Here is a 9988-nt window from a genome sequence, read left to right on the forward strand (position 1 = left end):
AATGTTGCAGGACCCTGTATGGTTCTTCTGTTTGTCCTTCGTAACAAGCTGTGAAGTGTCAGTAAGATGTGAATAATAATTCATGCAGCCATTTTTGATATTCAACTTTAAGGAAAGTAGATGGATCCCTCTGAGGTCTGTCCACCGAAAGCAGACAGGGTGCACAATATACGCCATCGATAAGTAGCAGTAATGTCTGATAACTAAAACATATATAAAAAGACTGAAAGCAAATAACTCTAAACTGTAACGTACAACAAAAGCAAATAATCCTGTATAATATGTCACCGGAATAAAAAACTGGTATGGGCTGAAGTCTGCAATGTAAATTTCTGCGTAATGTGGATCGTAATGTAACGGTTGAATCCCATTCCACGACCGCAGGTAAATTGTGGCTGACAGTGGAAGGACAGTAATATTGAGCATAAATATGTAATAGTATACTGCATAGCACTACTGACAGCTCGTTTTAAACATTAAATGCACCATTGTATTTATAATGAAAAGTATTTGTTTTATTAAAGAAACAATAAAAGTTAAGGGGGTTGTCTAAGTGTATTAAAAATATACAGGTGTACTGTGTGTACTTACCTTCTCTGCCGCTCCTGTGCTCCCACACCGTTGTCTGCCTGTTACAGGGGCACACACGCCTGCTCCGACAACTTCCGCCACCCAGCACGCAATCCGTGCGCCAAATCCAGCATTAGCTTCAATGTGTATAAGACATGTGGATAGGGTTGGCATGCCAGGTGAGTGGAGGTTGTCACAGCGGAGCGTGCCTGCCGCTGTAATCAAACTGACTCTCCTGTGCTCAAAAGAGTCAGGCACATCTACGGCACTAAAACAGGAGCTACTGCTCTTGCGCAGAACTTCCTTACTGCCGAAGATGCACAGAAAGAATATGAAGAGACGTGGGGAGGCGGGTATGTAGCAGCTCCTTGGGGGCAAGGAGTAGCCTTCACTCCCAGAGCTCCCCTAGGCTTTGAAAATAATTTGCATAAAGATGAATTAAAGTTTAATTCTGCAGCAGCTGCATCCCAGAATGCTGCAAAAATGGGATGCAGATGCTGCAGCCATGGGAAATCTGCACCTTGAAAAAGTAGTTTCCTGAAGGTAGATTTCCTTTAAGGATTTCAAAGGTCACTGTGCTCTTAAAAACCTTGAGTCTTTTGTAACCTTGGCCAGATCTGTGCCTTGCCACAGTTGTGTCTCTAAGCTCCTTGGGCAGTCCCTTAGATCTCATCATTCTCATGTTCTTTGACATGCACTGTAAACTGTGAGGTTTGGTGCATCTAAATCGTGATCAATTGGTAAATCTGCGGAAAACTGGCATAGAATTCCTGAAACAATCGCAATGCCTTGCAAATCACCAGGCATTGTGATTATCATCCCCTTTACGCCAAATTCATGCTGCAGCCAGCAAACCCCACCAGATACATCAAGAGGCAGTACCACAGATGGGAGGATTTCATAACACATGAGCACTGGAGCATGATAAATCTTCCCGGTTAGTTTTTTGCCATATGCTAGCTATTGTTTATAAGTCATGGCACAATGTCTGACTCCGCAAGCCACAAACATTGATTGGATGAGGACCTGCTCTGAGTTTTGCAGCGCAGGCAGTCAGCTCACAGGCAGGGCAGTGGGAACCACATCTTTGTGTATAACAGGCAGTCCTTTTAAAAGCAGACCTCACACACCAGTGACATACAGGACAAAAAAATACAGATTGCGGACCTGTTGTTTGCAGCCCTAGATATGAACAGATAGTCTTATAAAGGTAATATAATACATAGTAACTGTTCTAGAAAAGTCAATGCAGAAAATGGAGTGGAGACCCTTAAAGACTTCTGTCTATCTTTATATGACCTATAGGTTGTCTTACTTTGCAATACATTTTGGAACATCATAAGTTACACCCTTTTCCACCTACGTAATGTTTCTTTATTCTAAGACCCTGTTCACACTTGTGACTGACTTTCAATATTGGAAGAGGGTCTCAGGAACAAAATAGGGAAGGCTAATGGAAGTTCCCTTCTCCATAGAGTTTCATGTATGTAAGGGTAGCCGCCATCATACTTCTTGTTATGTTTACATAATAAAGATCATTTTCAACCCTTTAGCTTACAATTTTACTCAATGTTATTGTTGTTCTGGCTCCTATTACTCAGTGATGGTCAGTGTAAAATTCCAGGGTGTGGCCTCTCTAAGCAGACACTTCATGATCCATCTAGTTCTGTGAGCTGACAATGTGGTTAGATTATCAGGGTACAAGGTTTATATACACTTTCATTTACCTTTTGAACGTTGTATTAGTATCTGACACATAGAAAGAGAGATGAGACAGATCAGAGATGAGATGATGAGATCCATGAGAAGCCTATTTCACACAATGAAACTCTCCACCTCTGCTACATGTTAGCTATACACACACTGTTAGATCTGATGGGCCTTCCCCCCATAAAGAACCTATCTGCCTTTAGCTTGTAGCTCATGATGTGATGTGTTGTTGTTTGTTGCAGGAAGTCAGTGTGAGTGTGTGTGTAAGCTCCTCCTGGAATGCAGGGGGGAGGGGCTAGAGGCATGGAGCAGAGAAGAGCTTGGCTCAGCTCCACAGCGTCAGACAGAAAAGCAAGATGGCTACAAACCCTAAAGTCAGAAGATACAGGGTCGGAAACCAGGGGCAGCTAAAATTGTGTACACCAGGACTGATAGAGACATGTTGGAACTATATCTGGGAAATGAATAGTCATAATAGTAATCACACACAATAAATTTCGTGCAAAGATATTTGACTCTGTAAGTCTCCATTAATGTTTATATTGATGAAGATCAAGATGTAGATTTCTCATATGTGTATAATGAAGGAAAGGAAACCCCTCATACCGGCTTCTATTGTAGCGCTGAACACGGATGTGAAAAAGCTTGGGAGGAATGTGGACTGAGGCCAGAAACTATAAAGCTCCTTAATTGCAAAAGTGTCTCCTATATAATTCACAAACAAATAGAATCTACATCAGACTTGAAAGTAACATGTGCAGCACAGTTAATCTTGTGCGTATAAGAATCAATGCAAATATATTTTTACCTTACGTATGTTTATTCTGTGTTACACTTAATAGTCCAGCAAGAGTGATCTGCACACAACAGTATAGCACAAAAATGTAACCGCTGAGCATGTGTGTCAAAATGTCCCAGAGTACTGGCAATAGTATATACAATCTGTGGAATAGCCTGCCTCAGGCGCTGGTCACAGCAGGGACAGCAGAGAGCTTCAAGAAGGGTCTAGATGCCTTTTTAAACCTAAATAACATTGATGGTTATGTTATATAGAATTGTTTCCCCTAAATCCCTTCCTCGTCCAATCCCTTCCTTGGTTGAACTTGATGGATAAGTGTCTTTTTTCAACCGTATAAACTATGAAACTATGAAACTATCTATAAAAATAATATACTGTGTAATAATAGAGACTGAGACAAGAAGTTATACAATTTTCCAATATACTTTTTGTATCAATTCCTCACGGTTTTCTAGATCTCTGCTTGCTGTCATTTTATGTTTATTTCCAGTGGACAGAAATCTGAGCATGGTCCCGCAGGTACACAGATAGTTATAACAGACAGCTCTGATTACTTTCTGTGATACTAACGAGATGTGAACCTATGTGACCTTGGTCTGGAAGTGAACATAGAAGCTTTCTATAGAATGACATCAAGCAGAGATCTAGAAAACAGTGAGGAATTGATACAGAAAGTATATTGGAAAATAACTTTTTATCATACAAACAATAACATTAATTTGCTGATATGGGGAGCACTGACCTGACCTGTTTGCAGACAGGAGCTTATACGCAAACAGAAAAACCACTGACCCAGAAATCCAGCCAGAGAGAGAATTAATAAAATCTCTGACCTGGGGATTTCCATGGCACCAACCAATGACCAGCCTGGGTTCTGCGGTAAAAAGATTGTTGCAAATGTTGCAAATTTAATATCAACATTACATATTAACACTCCCACTATATTATCATTGTGTGCCACCAAAAACATTGTACAGAATTTATAATAATTGATCTCTCCAATGTAGATATATTGCCTCATACGTGGAATGCAGCGTGGCATACGTGGAATGGTGAAAATTTCTATACCACTATGTACATTACCCTCAATGGTGGATATGGCATATCTGGGGCCCTCAGCATTGTTATTTCTTCAGGGGATCCTTCTAATACACAGCTCTGCTCCCAATGTTACTTTAGCTTTAAACTGTATTGACATCAACAACTTACGTCTCCCAGGCTGTTTTTGTTTTTTTTTTTTAAATGGTCTAGAAGATTTGGCTTCGCAATACTCAATGGGCCCGTGATTTCTGGAGACCCAACCAATTGAATGAATTGAGTTATGGGTATATCCACGGCTGACTACCCTGATTTAGAGCATTGCAAGTTTGGTTCTGGCCTGTTATAAGGTAACTAAAGGTTGGATTATTGTGCTGGCACTGCTGTATACTACATATGTGTTGATAGTTGGATTAGATAAATCAAAGATGTGTTACTGATACATTGTAACAGTAATCCATAGCGAAACTAAGATTTGCTCTAGTGCCCCATACCCAGATCTCCTGCTGCAGACTAAATCATTCATTTCTGTGTTCGGCACAGTATTAGAAATGACCTCTGCATCTTGCTTGGAATTTCTGGAAATCTTCCAGAATGAAATCTTGTGAACTTTACGCTGATTAAAGGTTTCTTGCTCTCGCTTGCTGGGAACCACTTTTGTTTGCCTTGCAAACAGTTCAGAACTTACTATCTAATCTGGGCAGGGCCAGGCAAAAAAAGCCTGCCGCTCATTGACAAAAGGTGGATTTTTGTTAGTCAAAGGAAATGATAGCAATAATACATTATATTTACAACTGTAAAAGACGGGAAACATCATCTTAATGAATAATTAGCAAGTAGTTCCTGTAACGTCTGGCCCATTCCTGGGCTCAGCTTGTCCTGCCCAACATTGATATATTGGAGGCTGACATCAAGTTAGTATTATTATGTTACCGTCTGTGTCAAAGTCTTATGCAGTTTGTACGGTCGGGATGAAAAGATGCTGAATTCCTATCACTCAGTTCACTTCACTCGGCAGTCTGAACAGTGCTCTAGTGGTGGGGCTGTTGATTGAAACTACCATGGCCAGCTATCTGCAGAGTTCTGCCCCCTTCACCTGGAGCAGACTTCTTATTCAGATAAATATCCTATGTGTGCTATCCTCATAGCCGGTTAAAGTATCTTTTCTACCTACTTCTGTACTTTTTGTTTATGATTTTTGGCTCTCATTCTTGACTATTCCTTGTATCTGCAATTATGTGCCTGATGTGCTATTTCTGTTGTGAACCAGATTGCTGACCATCCTTTTGTGTCGTTTGTCTTATTTTGTGTTCAGACTTTAGCGTAGGGAGGGATCTTCTTTGAGGTTCTCTTTTATCACCTAAGACATGCTGCGGCAAGCAGGCAGGGATGGTGTGGGGGCTAGAGTTTTAGGGTTCACTGCCTTGTCTGTTGTCCCTGAGTCCAGTGTTTCCATTACAGTCCCATTAAGAACATACAAGGGGATCCCTGATTAAATGAATCCATAAACAGAAATTGTATACAACAGTGATGATGAACCTTTCAGAGATCGAGTGCCCAAAGTGAGACTCAAAAAAACACTAGCTTTTCCCAAAGTGCCAACACAGCAGTTTAGGCAGTAACAAACTTATTGCTACCAGAATCTTTAAGCTCCAATCCGACACCTTTTCACTCTTTGGACAGGACCAAGCAGCACAGGATGGGTCACTTTACAATAGCAGGGCACTACTTGGACTACCTGAGACTGCAGGAAGATGCCATGTCTGGCAAACTCTGTGCCTGGGAGACTCTCTGTGTGCCCACTTTGAGCCACCAACTCTTCAGGCCCAGGTTTGAAAATTTTAAATCCCTTGGGGGAATGTAATTGGAAAGCTGAGTGGACAAACCACCGGGGCAGTGACTGGCACAAAGTAGATGCATTGGTCTAGTGGTCAAATGCAGAGATGAGTAAAGGATAGAATGGAATGAAGAGAAGATATTAAACTGTAGACGGATTGAAAGAATGAAAGCAACAATTAGTGTGTATTCATTGTGATATATCACCATAGAGCCAAAAAGCAAAAAAAATCGCTAAAAAAACAGTCAAAACTTTGAGTGTGCATCCGTCAAATAAAAATACTGTATTATGTAGACAATCCATATTCATTGTGCAATCAAATATCTGCTTTTGATATAATATAAGGCAGTGATGGCGAACCTATGGCACTGGTGCAAGAGGTGGCACTCAGAGCCCTTTCTATGGACACTCAGGCCATCAGCCTAGGACAGAGTTCACCAAACAGGACCAAATCCATTAAATCTTCCTGCAGTCCTAGGCAACTTATGAGATGCTGCATAAGTTGGAACTGCTTCAAAAGTGAGAAGGTGTTAAAAGAAGTGCATTATCTTTTTGGTCCTCCGGCTGGACCCACCATTCTTCCTAAACAGAGAAACCCTGGAGAGAAGTTACAATGATAGTCTGAATTTGCCCTCCTTCTTTCAACTGTATTGGTGGCCTCAGGAGCAGATACAATTAAAAGATATGGAAGAACAGGTAGCAATAAGTTACTGATTAATATGGCACATTGGCACATCAGGCTAAATAAGTGGGTTTTGGTTGTAGTTTGGGCACTCAGTCTCTAAAAGGTTCACCATCACTGCTATAAGGCAAAGTTCCTATTGGAAAAATGTGCCTTTGAAACCAATATGGTGGCCATTTCCTAGACCAAGCATTAAAGATAAGCCCTCCCCTCACCCATTACTTAATGAGGTATTCAGATATGTCATTTTCTCTATTTTCTCTTTCTTTATTATGAAATAAAAGGCTGGCTTGGAACTTTTTACTGTATTTCTACTCTCCATTTGCTCTGGTTCCTCACTAATTTCAATATCTCTGCTTGCTGTCAGTGAATTGTCACATTCTTTTTTTTTTATACATGTTTTTCTCAAATGAATGTTTTCTACGTGTCTATGGATCACCACATAGCGCCTAACCCAGTTCAGGATAGCTTCCTGTTCTGGCAAGCTCAACCATTGCTGCTCACAGACAGTACACGCGGCCAATTTCTTTTCCTGTTGAATGACTTCTCTTGCTCTTACATGTTTTCCTATTTGAACATTTTGTATTGTGCAGCTTATCGTGAAAAATGTAAGTACATGTAAGAAGGAAATTGGCCTCATATTTGTGTTAGCCCTTCCATGCTGAGGCACCAGGCCCATCTTCCTCTCTGGGGAAAGGAGGTGCTTCACTAAGATATCAAAAAACAGCTGTCTACAGAAGAAGAGATTGGAAAATACCACGGCAGTATAGTGGGCTGTGACTTCTGTACGAATAGAAGACATTTATTCTACTTTTCTATTTCAGTTAGGATAAACCTACCAGACAGAAGATAGTTTCTTGGCTTTGGTGTTTCTAAACACATCCTTTATATTTAGAATACAGGCAGACCCCAGGTTACGTACAAGATTGGTTCCATAGGTTTGTTCTTAAGTTGAATTTGTATGTAAGTCGAAACTGTATATTTTACAATTGTAGATCCAGACAAAAAAATTTTTTGCCCAGTGACAATTGGACATTCAAATTGGACCAAGGATTATCAATAAAGCTTAATTGTAGACACTTTACAGCTGATCATTGCAGCCTGGGACTATAGTAACATCCAGAGATCTTCACCAGAGGTCACAGTGGGCAGAGGGGTCAGTCTGTAACTATGGATTGTCTGTAAGTCGGGTGTCCTTAAGTAGGGGACTGCCTGTATACTTGTCTTCTCTCCTGGAATCTCCAGGAGACACCCAGTAAAAATAGCAGCAGTGGATTATAATATAGCCAGTTTGGGAGGTAGCCCAGGGACTAAAACTTCTAGGGGGCCCATGGCAACCCAAACCACCCACCAAATTTTATACAGAGAAAGACTTTGACCTATGACACCCATGTACATCTGTTCCTGCTTTTAATACACTTAAACATAAAAGCCATTTGAGGACCTGTGAAGGTCTTCCAATGGTCCCGAAACCACAGTTTAAAAGCAGCCAGAAGAGACTCATCCTCCATTCCCCATTAAGCCTGATTCTAGTACCATATGGGGTTCTGGGTTCAAGTACTATCAACATCTGCAAAGAGTCTGTATGTTCTCTCCGTGTTTGCGTGGGTTTCATCCGGGTCCACCGGTTTCCTCCCACACTCGAAAACATACTGGTAGGTTGATTAAATTGTGAGCCCCATGGGGACAGGTACCGATTTGGCGAGCTCTGTGCAGCGCTGCGTAATATGTGTGCGCCATATAAATAAAGAATTATTATCAAAATGTCCAGATTTCATATCTCAAAAGTGGGCAGTGATGTGACAGACCTAAGCCATTTACATCCTAGTAGCTATGTGTGTAGAATTAATACCTCTACATTTAGATTTATAACTTTACAATGTGTTTATGCGTGAAGATTTTCTCCTACGTTTAATGACCAGAGGATAAATAAATGGGTACAAGGCAGAAGCTGGAAAAATATCCATCATTAATATGGTTGGATGATCTAAGTGCCACCATCTGCTTGTTCATACAGCTTGCACATGTAAAGGTTATGTACTGTATACTCTTTCATTTATTCTGGTCAAATGCCTCTTAAAAAACAATGGTAGAAAAAGCTCTCTTCAGGGAACCTGTCATCAGGATTTATCATTTTCACCTAATGAGAAGTTCCGATAGCCTTTTTAATGCTAATTCCCAACCTGCATTTATAATCAACCTTCCTTGTTCCATTCACTGGAACAAGGAGTCATGTGGGTGTATTTTGAGTCATTGGAGTTCCTAGCAGTTGGGTCTCAACGGATCAGATTGTAATCCTCTATCCTGTAGAGATAACACTAAACCTTGGTACAACCCCTTCATGTATAGTGAAAGTATGACAAAAAGAAATGACTAGCCTTAAAGAGAACCCGTCATGCAAAATAACCCCCCTAAACTAAATATATTTTCATAAACTGCCATTAGAGAGCATTGCCTCTATCCCTTCATTGTCCCTCTACATGCCTGTAAACCTAAGCAATGAGGTCCTAAAGCTGTATGCAAATGACCTGTGAAATGTCCAATGAAGCATTAGCATATTCAAGCTGTCCACTCTATTCATGAGTGGGAGGCACAGCCACACCCCCAGTGCATGACTGACAGCCTGTATAATGATGTGAGGCTGTATAATGATGTGCTTCCTGGTGCTGGTGGCCACGCCCCCTGCAGCCTGTGTGTGCATGTGTGTGTGTATAGGAAAGATACAGCAGCTCCAGGCAGCCATGTTACAGCAGAACATGTCAGATTCATGTGTAGCTAATGTCTGTGTCTCTCACCTGTATATAAGGAGGATGCAGCATGTCAGCAGATGCAGCACACACACTAGCAATGCTTTACTATACATTACACACAGACATGAGCAGGGGGAGGAGAGGGGAGGGGGAACAGGGGTGACATCACTGCCTCTGACCATGTGACCAGCCTCATTTACATGATACAAAATAGATGATTTTGCAATGAATAATGTATGAAATAACTAGATAAAGACTGGGATGGGATCCTTGTGAGCTGCTCCAACAGGTAGAGGTGACAGGACAAGTGACACAGACCTGATGACAGGAGTCCTTTAATGGCAGCTGCCAACAGAGGGAAGCATATCTTTGCTAGGTTGTGCAGTCATACAGTAGAGTACAAAATACTTTGATACTAAGAAAGTAAACGGTATCTGGTCTATAAGAGGGAGGTCCAGAGGCAGGGCCAGGTTTCAGTAGGCCCCTGAGCAACAACTCCTCAGTAGACCCCTTTGCAGTGAACCCCGGTGGCGGCATTAAAAATTCTGAAACTAAAACAGTTTCTTGTTCACTAAAATATTCCATAGGTTATCATCCCAAAC

The sequence above is a fragment of the Engystomops pustulosus genome, chromosome 2 (genome assembly GCF_040894005.1).
Source record: "Engystomops pustulosus chromosome 2, aEngPut4.maternal, whole genome shotgun sequence".
Classification (NCBI taxonomy): domain Eukaryota; kingdom Metazoa; phylum Chordata; class Amphibia; order Anura; family Leptodactylidae; genus Engystomops; species Engystomops pustulosus.